Below are 12,062 nucleotides of genomic sequence, written 5' to 3' on the forward strand. Positions count from 1 at the left end.
TGCCCTGTGGTTAAGGTCTGGTTAGGTTTAGGCACAAAAACCACTTGGTTAGGGTCAGGAAAAGATCATGGTGTGGGTTAAAATGAAAAAGAAAGTGGCAAACACATAAGCTGTGAGCCTGCTCCTCCTCAAGCCGGTCGCGGCGCACCATACGCCCGCCGCGAGCCGTTCAGCACTGCGGACAGTCGGACTAATGGGATGTCGAACCAATGGGCTGTCGAACCAATGATATGGACCCTCTTGAAGCCGCTGATTAAACTTTACTCTCTCAAAGATCACATTCCTGTGATTCCCTTCTGCTTGGGTCTCCAATCCAGAAGCAATGCGTAATCTGTCAAAGTGTTTAATCCATTTAGGCCTTTCTTCAGCCTTGAAGGTGAACTTTTCCGGCAGGGAGACTTGAAACTGTGCCATGTTGCCGCTTCCTTCAGCTAACTGTGGCTAGGCTAGGTAGCTCCGTAGATGGTCTTCCGGTACTGCGAATGTTAGCCTGACAGGCTGGGACCTGTCACTACAGTTGACCCACGTCTTCCGAAGCTGCTGGAGCGTCCGTGGGCGGTGTTGCTATGTTGTCTCGCTAATGTTTGTTTAGCAGCAGGCTGACCTGCCGTGAAGGTGCCCGTGAGAGATCATGTGACCACCTAGGCGTACTGCGGCGTGCTGCTGCACGCAAGTTACGTAACTCTTGTTCAGTGAATGTGTGGGGTTTCAACCTTTCAACATGTGTTTTCAGTTTTTGTGAAGTCATTTGCATACTCGATAACGTAAATTTGCACATCGTTAAACCAACAATGACGATACTATCGTTAATGATATATATTGCCCACCCCTACCTGGCAGTAGAATTTCAGATCTTCAGCGTTGGTTAATGTCACATTTTCAAACTGTAGCTGGTCACCACGTGCTGTTACTTAAACAGATTGATTATTCACCTCATAAATCATGACATACCAATTACTCCACATAAAAAAATAATTATCGTGATTCTGGTCCTGTATTACTTGGTATCAGATCAAATCCAAATTTTGGGGTATCTTCAACTGCTAATTTAAACTCTGCTCAGTGAAATGTATGAGCAGAGTCTAAATGCATGCTGTTTCTCGTCCACGCATGAGACTGTATATGCAGAAGTGTTTATTTTTTTATTCCTTTAAGCCCTTGCTTTTATAAAAGTAAAAATAACTCCCCCTTTTTCTAACAACTGTTTTCAGAAGAGGACTGTGAAAAATGCACAAAAATGTGAAAATGCAGCCATTTGAGTTATTGGTAAAGTTAAGCCCTTCCTTTTATAAAAGTAAAAACATGAAACACTTCCAATAAAGCAAAGCTTAACTCCCACATCTGTGCAGCGTGCCAGCCAGTGTTCGCTCCTGTCAGGCTCTCAGAGCAATCACAGCGATTTTCTCTGGCTGTAAGCATCTTCAGACATTTTTGTCAGTTTGAGCTCCTGTGACTGTTTTTGGCTGCTTGACAGATGATTGGATCCCAGGTCTGTTTGTGTTACACAAGCCATCACAAACTCCTGTAGCTTGAACTGGACTAACAAAACACTTTGAGACTTATTAACTCTAAAAACCAAGTCAAACAGACCTGAAGGAAACATATTAGTCTAGTTCAAACCCTGATCGATTAATAAAATGTGCTTGCTTGGTGAATTGTCAATATCGTAAACATCAGACGAGTACTTCCTTTAAAGCAAACTGACCGCATTAGACTCAGATTTCTCAAAACCTGCACATCCAGACACCAGTGAGTAAGGTGAACCAAACCTTTAGATAAAAATATGGGTGAACTGCGACCTCGTTTCAGTCTTCATCATATGGATAAAACTATCCAGTTAGAAAAGAATCAGTTTCTGCCCCCCCAGACTTCCCATCTTCATATAACATGCATCACATACTGGTACCACTTTCCATTCCTGTTAATGCCTCTTACTTTGATGTATTGCATGAATTTAGGTCATGAGGTTTTATGGCAGCACTTTAAAGGTTGGTAAAATCTATTCCTGCAAATAAAAAGCTAAGTAAACCCAGTTTTTTTCTGGGTTTATCCTCCCCTACATCCCCTGTTCCCATTCTTTCATCAATCAGCCAACACCCACTTCTTGTCATGTACATGTCATGGCTGTTAGCGCGGATTCTGACGCATTCAGATACCTGAAGCGCTGTGAGAAATGTCAGATCTCTTCCACAGCCGTGCAGGAAGTGTGCGTTGAGACGTTGAGGAACTTTGCCATGAGGCAAAGAGTGCCACCCCATCTTCCATGCCTGAGGCTAAGACATCATCTCCAGCTCCCCATCAGGAGGCCCAGGCATCTTGGCTGGAGCTGCATGCGAACGTACACACCAACCCACAGCAACACCCTGCCATTTAACCGCTCTACGTATAGATGCCAAACACATCACACCCCCTGCGACGACTGCCTCACTTTAGATTCCACTCCGCTTTTTTCCCCTCGGTATACGTTGAAGGTGTGGAGTGAGCGCTCAATCGTTCTGACATATATAGGTCTTGTGTGTTTAATGGTGTGTGTGTGTGTGAGTAAGAAATGGTATGGGGCTGGGGTGCACTTAAATGCGTTTGTGTCAATCATGCAGACACACAGATTACGATCACTTCCCCTCGATTACGCTTGATAAAAAGAGAGGAGGAGAACTGAGGAGGAAGAATGGGAAACAGCAGAAAGAGGGAAAGGAAAGATCTCAATTATAAAAATGTAACTCGTCTCCAAGCTTCAAAGGCAAATCACATTTCCACCATTTCATTTTCAGATCGTTCAAGATTACTGTCACATATATATCATGTGTGATTCGGCCCTCACAGCTGCTAATGCTCTCTTGGCGTGTGTTTTACACAGCAGAAACAGAGATATCAGCCTGTATGGCCTACATTTATTACTCTGATCCATAATATGACATTATTGCATCATCTGTCCACCCAACATTTCTCAAGCCCTAAGGCACTCATAACTGAAGTGACAGACGGCGGCTGCGTGTGTGTGTGTGTTTTTAGGCACAAGTGTGCATATGTGTGTGTGGGCTCTTGTGTACAAGCTGGAAGCGTGGCACAGGTTGTGTTTGAATTGATGGCCAATCGTTGTGAGTTTGCATGTCCATATGTTTCAACCCGCAGCTACATCCACCATCTGTTCCAGTATGATGCTAATTTAGCTCTCCTGTCATAATCGACTGTCTCTGTATTCCCCACCGACTCCAATCGCCTGCTTTGTTGCCGGATTGCTGTGGCGCCGTTACACACTTGTTACCAGGCTACTTCCTGGTTCCTGTAAGCAGCGTTGGTGCTTAGCAGTAGGAGCCCTGAGGGTGGAGTGTGTGTGTTACGGAGGGAAGGTATAGGCACCGGGTTCAGCAGCTCTGTGGCTCGTCTCAAGCGTAGCCTGGGGAAGGATGTCAGGATATTCTCTGGATAATCACTCAAAGCTGGGCCTGTTTACCCGTTACTCAGAGCGGGGGGAGGGCGGTAAACCTGTGGAGTAGTTTGCTCGTGGAGGTCAAGGGGGTGAAGGGTGAGAAAACGTGTTTGGGGGGGTGCATTACAAGCTAGTGTGCCATTTTGCATTAGATGAGGGAGCGTACGATTAACACACACACATGCACACACTCTCACTGCACTGGACACAAGTCTGTGAGGAAATGCAAGGCCAACAACTTCACACGCACATTTCCAGAATATATATGAGCAGCGCCTTTCAAGCTGTTTGTTTGTTTGCAACAATACACGTATCTTCATATACAAAGAAATACAACAAAAACAGGCGAGGTGAGGACGACCTTGAAGTCCAGCAGTTATTTTCTGTATCGCCGTGGTGTGTTCTGTTGTCCTTATAACAAAGCCTCGCCCCAGGCAACAACAGAAGCTGTGTTAAAATTTGTCTTCCATTTATATCAAGTATGTTTGTATTCACTTGTGACAGTTTCCTGTAGGAGAAAGCAGAATCTTTCTTCACTGTTACTCACTTTAATAAGATTGGACACCTATGGAGACGTCGAGGTAAAGTGAAATCAGACAATTCTTTCTAAACACATGATACGTGTTAGAAAATACTCACTGCAAACATGTGAAAAGAACTGAACTGAGTTGTAGAGTCGGAACTGATTTTCATGATGTCTGTGTCCAGGATGTTTTGATGGGCCTAAAATCATGGTTTGATGACCCCACCCAGGAAATGTGCAGGGCTTTGAAGCCAATTTTGTCCAAACAGTAGAATTTCACCTTCAGCTGATGTCTTGCAGCCCAAAAAGATTTTTTCCCCTTTGACTGAAGCGGCATTTATACTTCTGCATCGACATAGAGCCTACACTGTAGCCTGAAGTGCACCTCCACGTCACAGTGACGCAGACCTCCTGTCTGTCTCTGTAAGCTGAAACCATTTCCCTCAGTGGAAACAAAGCTTTGATTTACTTTAATTTCACAGATAAGAAACAATAAATTGTGAAGACAACAAAGCCTCCACTAAAATAGCATTTTAAGTCTTGTGTGTGATTTATCCTGGCTTCATATGAGAAGAGGAAACGTCTGCTAGCTGCTAGGCTAATTTATACAATGTAAAATGCCATAGGCTTGTGCTAATAACGTTAGCATGTTGTATTTGTGGGGAAAATGTGTCCAGATAAAGACAAGTGTTTGTCTGTGAATGCTGCGAGTTATAGTGAAGCTGATTTGTGTACGTGTGTTTGATACAGTAGCTGTGTTTCCATCCAAAAGTGATTTGAATCATTGGGAAATGTGCATTAAAAGAAATACGAATCCTGTGTGTTTCCATTAAATCTACGGACTTTGGTGAAAACTATGAACTCGTGCAAGTTTTCCACAGAACCGGAAACAAAACAAGTCTCGCATTCTTCTTCTTCTACGTTTTCTGGCGGTTGGCAACCAGCTTGTAAATGCATTACCGCCTTCCCGACCCGGAGTGTGGATATCACCATGGAGAGAGGTGCACTACGTCAGACTTAATTCAAACATAACTGTTTCCATCCCCCGTTTTGCGAATCAACATTTTTTTGAATCAACCAAAACCCGGCTGGAGGTTTTAGTTCTAATTTTGGCGTTTCCATCATAATTTTCCGATGCGATACTTCTAGATGTGCATCTAAACAGGCTGATGGAAACATGGCTTGTCTCTATTAAGCCATGTTTAATGTGTGTTTAATGTGTGTTTTGAATCAACTAAACTTTACAGCACTTCACAGAAACCCCACTGCTGACTAGTATTTTGGAGGCGTAACTGCAGAGTGACACAGACACACCACTGCACAAGTATAAATGCTCGCAACTGTGATAGGCTCTGATGCAAAAGTGTTCCCGCTTCACATGGCTAAAGAGACGTCTGTTAATCAGTGGTAACATTTTTTTAAACGTCCTTTTACTGTCTGGATTTAATCCATTCAGTCTGACAGCAGCCATCACACTTTGTTTTTATTCGATATGGAAGCTTCACATTTTTACAACTGGAGAATGTAATGTTTTCTGAAGGCCTACAACACTGATAAATGAAAATGAAAATGTTAAAAAAAATAACCATTAGTCATTTCCACTGTAGAGGGGCTAAGGAGTCACATGAGGCTCTGGAGCCACAGGTTGCCTACCCCTGGTTTCAATCAATCAATCAATCAATCAATCAATTTTATTTATAAAGCCCAATATCATTTGAGGTTATTCATGACCTGCAGGCCAATCAGAATGCAGTATGAGATCATTTTAGGATTAGGTGTATAAGTTTGCTTATAAACTGATCTGGTCCACTGATACGACGCCTCTGCAAGTGTCAAACCTTTAGCTAAAGCCATGTCTTCTAACCCCTCTGAAACAAGTAAGGGACTGATTCATTAATAAAAGATTTTAGTGTCTCAGTAAAGTTTGAACCTGAAATAAAGACACTGTGTGGAGAATCACAGATGCTCAGTACGAGAATCAGCTTTCAAAAATCCATTTTTGTCAACTGAAATTTTCCATTCGTCAGTGTCTTGCTAGATGAGTGACGTTCAGTCGTGCTAATCTTCACTGTATTTCTTTGCACGAGTCAACCATCTGTGTAACACAGCTCTGAGGACTTTGTGACTTACCTTGGGGGACAGAAATTGGCTCGACGTATGAAGAGGGGGCGATAATTAACGCAGCGTACCATGTTGTCAGTGCAGTCCCCTCAGAACTCTGCAAAGCTGTCATGTAACCAAAGCTACGTCTGAGGGTCGCACACGTACACTGATGATTGTGTTTGAAGGTAGAGACGGAGACGTTCCTGCGGGGACAGTGCTCACCAGAGGGACGCACTGACAGAGAGACAGTGTGTGTGGCACACGGTGCGAGAAAGACAGACCCTTGTAGGGGAAGAAAGATAAAGACAGAAGGCAGAGGAATGGGTGATTGAGACAAAAGCAGATGAGGGGAGAGTTGAGTGTGTCCTGTCTGATAAACAGGAACATGGCTCATCATTACAGGCAGCACCAGGGGAGCACTGAAGCCCATCTGCCAGCTAATACATACTAATGCTCACTGCACTGTACAGTCACCATCAAAGCCACAGGACACGGACGTGGCATGTGCACTCTATAGCACAGTTATTGAAACACAGGAGTGAGGTCATTCAAAGCAGGATTTCAAAGATAGACTACGGCTACAGTGAGAAACATAATTACCGTCGCCTCAGAGGTTATGTTCTCACTTCTGTGTGTTTGTTTGTTTTTCAGCACGATCACTGTAAAGCTACTCACCTGATTTTCAGCTTGGTGGAAGGGTGCAGCCCATTAGATTTTGAAGCAGATACGAATCACAGGACGGATACACAAATTATTTTAGGTTGGACCACAGAGGAGGAGGTCAGCCCTAAACGTGTGAGTCTGTCCGTGAGTGAGTGATGACCTGCGTGTTGGTGTTTCCCCACTGACCGTTGCTTTTTCTAAATGAACAGCTCCTGACAAAGCTGTGGGTGCCGACAACTCATCCTCACTGTGACCTCGTCACATGTCCACGTTTGGTCATGGACTTTCCATGTCCACATATGGCGTCCAAGGTACCCTGGGTGTGTTGGTTGTTGATGTTCTGGGACGCCGTGTCAACTTCAGCCTGTTACATGCATTGTCTGTTTTCAAAATACACTTCTGTTTTCACAGGAAATGTACAGTTTGCATACAGTCTCTTTCAAAATAAAAGCACTACGTCGGTGTAACACTGCCAATAGAGGTTATTTTCCTTCAACAGCACACACATGCGGTTACGTTTAGCCAAAACACACACGTGGTTGGGTTTAGGATTAAAGACCAGGGTTTGGCTCTACAATCATCCAGGAAGCGAACACTGGGTGAAAGTCGGTGGTTGTTGGACCCGTCCACCAGCCTTCCCATCCGCCCTACATGCAGTTCTGCCCCTTAACTTGTTGTCACACTGCGTTTCCCCCTGAGGCCGACGTGAAAAGACTTTTTTTTTTTTTTTTTATTTATGGTGTCTGAAGTCACTGCCCAATTGCCTGTATTTGATGACTTTGGAGTGAGATTGGGTTGGTGCTGACAGTCCTGTATTATGTCCTCAGGGGAGCTTTTGTTTACTGTTTATGATTGCCGTACATTCATTCCACGTCTATCGCACGCTACTATAGTGGCTGATGTCTTGTTTTGTTTGTGAACCTATTGTGTCATAATGGAGCTGATCTTTTGTGATATTACCTTTGCTAAATGTTGCTGTTGGTTCCAGCTTCTTATGAGTAGGCTGAGAGGAAGCTAGCTGCTTGGCTAATTTATGTAATGGGAAATGTGATAGACAAATGCTACTAACGTTAGCATGTTGTAGGCTATACGTGGGGAAAATGTACTGAGTACAAGACGGTTGTTTTGTTGGTGAACTGTGTGAGTGATGTCATGAACTGGGTTTTGGAAAAGTCTGCTAGCTGCTAGGCTAATTTATGCAATGTCAAATGGTACAGGCTAATGCTAATAATGTTAGCATGTTGTATGTGTGGTGTTTTGACTGTGAACCTTATGAGTTATAATGAGGCCAAATTTTGTACTTTTGTTTAATGTTCAGAGCTGAAGACAGGAAGTTTGTGTTAAACTGAGCAAAAGGAAGCTGATCATTGGGTACAGCTCGAGAGAAAGCGGTTCCCTTCTTCACTGTGACTGTGTCTGAGTGTAGTGAGTGTAACATTATTTATTTTAAGATGTGTTTATATTAATGTTTTGACGGGACTGGAACAGCGGGGCCAGCACTTCCTGTTTCAAATTAAAAGCCATCGTTTGATACACGGTCCGGTCATATACTGGATTTGGACCTTTCATTAAGATTGCGAGATGGAGCCACTACAGAGGACTGCACTCTTTGTCTTCATGTCTCCAGGTCTTCTTATAGATGTTCCTGTGCCAGTAGGAAGTAAATCCATGTACATTCATGGTCAAAATGAAAAGCAGTGTCTGTAGCTTCTGCCTGCATCCTTTCCTCAAATCAGGGGCTAAATGTCCTGGTGATATGAAAACTTCAAATCTGTTTCAGTTGTATGAACATCATACAAACCTAATGGGTTGGACTAACTCCATGTACAGTCTGCTGCCATCCTTCAAACGCTCGCTGGGTTTTTTCTTCCTTCTCTTCCTATAATGTGTTCACTTTGTTGGCACCCCGAATAACGTTTTGGCTCGCTCGCAGTTGCCCTATTTTCCTCTCTCTTTCTCCTCATTAACGGAAAACAGGAGTGTAAAGGACGGTCCGTCACACGGTGCAGTTTACTGTGTCAGGATGATTTCAAACAGGTTGAAATCCCCGAGCGGTTTGGTTTGACACCCACTCATGCGTGCTATTGCCTTTGATTCTGTGTTTAGTTTGTTTTTTCACTTGTGTGTGTGTGAGAGGGGTGTCAGTGGTGTAAACAGTGAATGTCCCCGGTGTCTGGAGGTATTACACTGAAGCGCAGCCATGCATACAGGCCTGGGAGGGCCTTTCTGAATCAGTGGACAGGACCGGAGTGACCTTTTCAACACACATTAAAACAGGGTCACCTCACTGAGATGCAGGTTTGTGGGAGAGCGACACAGAGACACAGACGGGGTGGGGGGGGGCAGGGTTTGCATGTGAGTGCCCTCTTCACTATACCTTGTGAAAATGTGCCCTTTCACCGCTGTATTCCCATGTGCATCTGTACATATGTATTTGTGTTCCCTGGCTCTGGAGAAAACACATATACTGTACGTGGTCACGATACGCTGTCACATGTACTGGGTTGATTTGTTCGGAGACATTTCAAAGTTACAGCGCGTGAGTGGTAATCAGACCTGAATACACTGCGGTTAAAGTGATGTTTTACATGCAGAGCAGGCCACGCATTGATCAGAGTCGTTCTACAGCCGTCCATGATGTCGTATTTGATATCAACTTGTGTATCCAATCACAACGCAGGCCCCTACATTCCCTTATAGGCCTGAGTAAAACACATGCATGGGTGCGCTTCTCCTACCTCAGCAACAATCCGTACGAAAACGTCTCCACATATCAAACTCGCGGGTGTGCGGGCTTCACATGTGTGTGTCGGCGTGTGCACGAGTGCGTGTGTGTCTCAGTGCATCAGACCGGTGAAGAGAAGAATAACCCAATTATAGAGACAGTCTGCCTCACAGACATACAGTATGTACACGGGTAGGAAGAGAGGTGTGTGTGTGTGTGTGAGACAAACAAAGACGAGCACAGAGAAGGAGAGTGATTTTTGATGAAAAGAAAACAGCAGAAAAGGGGGGAGAACAAGAGGAGAAATCGCGAGGCTTGAATGCAGAGTGAACAGGATGTGCGCTGAACAAAGGTGAGCTGGTAAAAATACAACCAGCTCTGGGAAATTTTAATATGTGAGGAGTGAGGAGCTCAAATATTGAAATATTGGGATTTATTTAAATGAGGAATCCTGAGGGTGGTGCTGCACCATGTGCGCCTCAGTTCGTGTACAAAGTACCTTTCCCTCTGCCGTCTTTTTTTTTTTTAGGAAAGGGGGAGGAAAAGGAGGGAAATGTGGCCCTGAACCTGACAATTTGGAGGATGCGGTTGCATAGCAACAGACAGCAGCCGAGTACCTAAAAAGCAAGGCTATTTGGCTTGTTAAATATTCTCTGCCTGCCAGGACAGCACTCAAAGCCAAATGCGTTTCCATAGAACCAGATTTAGAAATGCAGCTTAAAAAGCACATAAGGCTGAAGCTGTACACAAACCAACAGTTCATCTGTTTATTTTTATTTTTTCTCCAGACTGTGACTTTATTGACATTTTTATCTGGCGCATATCAAACATGGACATGAATACAGCACATCCTTTATTTATACAAGAAGTGATTGCATCTTTAGAAGATGTCCAGTTGCTTATAATATTCAATATAAAGATGAGATTGTCGAGCCACATATTTCATTGTCCACATGGAAGGCACATATTGCGTTCATATATTATCTAATAAGCCCATACACAATGTGGAATTAGCATTTGAAATGCCATGTTTGCGAGCGTATAACATGCGGCGGGGATCAAAGTCGAGGTGTTTTGTCATATTACAGATAAACACAAAGCAATTTCCCCTTGAATTTATTAACATTTCAGACGTGAATCCTCAATCTGTGGACATACGTGTATGCATATGTGCAGTTTGTGCCTCGCTGTGTCCTGCAGGTCGGGAGATTTCAATAAAGCAATAAGCTGCAGAAGTTGTTTGTTGTGTGTAAAGTCAGCTGTAGATTAAAATAGACAAAAAAAGACAAGGGATGACCCCCCGAAGGACAAACTAGATTCCCTTTTATTGAACTTCTCCAATATACAGTGCCCATACATTACCTGCTTGTGAATAAAACATCACAAACACGTGATTTTTATCTTCTTGTGCTTCATCTAGTGTACGCTGAATCCACACCAGCCCTGACAATCAAAGCCCCATTCTCTCCACGAGCTTTTGCCAACTTTGCAGCCCCTCCACTATCTCCATCCGTGGTTATTAAGGTTTCTTTTGCACATGAATAGGATGGCGTTGCTCGGGGATATATTGTAAGTGACTGCTGTTGATCTCGCCACCAGTGTTTCTCACAGAGCTGTGAATAATAGATAGGAAAGCTGACCAGAGATAATATGTCTCTCATTGAGGACGTAGCTCCTAGCGCAAGCAGCGTCTGAGAGAATGCTAACAAGGAGCTTTTTTTTTTTTTTTTTTTACCCCTCCTCTCTCTCTCTTTTTTTATTTTTGCAAAGCCGCAGAATGTTCCTTTTTCTGTTGGCTCTCATGCATTTATTAATAACAGAGTTCCTTTCAAAACATCTCCTCTGGATAAGATGGATAACACATTCCTTTTATCATACTCTCTCCCTGACACACACACACACACACACACACACACACAGGCATGCAGTATATCGTCCTGACAGTGATGAGCTGTGAAATCGGATGGGAGGGCTGGAGTGCGGTTTTGTAGCCTTTCAACACATAAATTTGGGTCACAGAATAGATTATCACCCCACACATGTCACTCTGACACTGATAGATACACTCAGTCCCACACCACTCATAAATTACACGTTTCATGAAAATTAATGTGCTGTTTAAATTGATAAATGATCATTCTGTAGTGTATATAGGTACTCTATATACGGCTGTGTTTGTATTTCTGCCGTATGAATATTCAACATTCGCTAATATATGTTTTTTAATGGACTCTATAAAAGTTCCTATCAGAGGATGTGCTGATAAAACTGCAGTGTTTGAGCATTAAAAGAGAGAGCAGCTTGTTTTTGTGTATAAAGTACACTGTTAGGTTCAAAGCCCATTTCACATGAAATGAGAGCGCCCAGGTTTACCTTATAGAGCGCAGGGTCTGGACTGCAGAGGCCATATCAAAAGGCTCCTATAGAAAAATAAAGACAGTCTGCTCTGTCGCTCAGCGGAGGCACTCCACTGTGAAGAATCCACAGTGTTTGAAGTCAATGACAGCTTTTAGGGATTTGGTGGAGACTCTCAAGCCGTTTCTTTGCCCACTTTCACACATATAGATGAGTGTGTGTGTAGATGTGTCTGAAGGTGACATAGAGTACAGTTTCAGCTA

The sequence above is a fragment of the Epinephelus lanceolatus genome, chromosome 16 (assembly GCF_041903045.1).
Source record: "Epinephelus lanceolatus isolate andai-2023 chromosome 16, ASM4190304v1, whole genome shotgun sequence".
Taxonomy (NCBI): Eukaryota; Metazoa; Chordata; class Actinopteri; order Perciformes; family Serranidae; genus Epinephelus; species Epinephelus lanceolatus.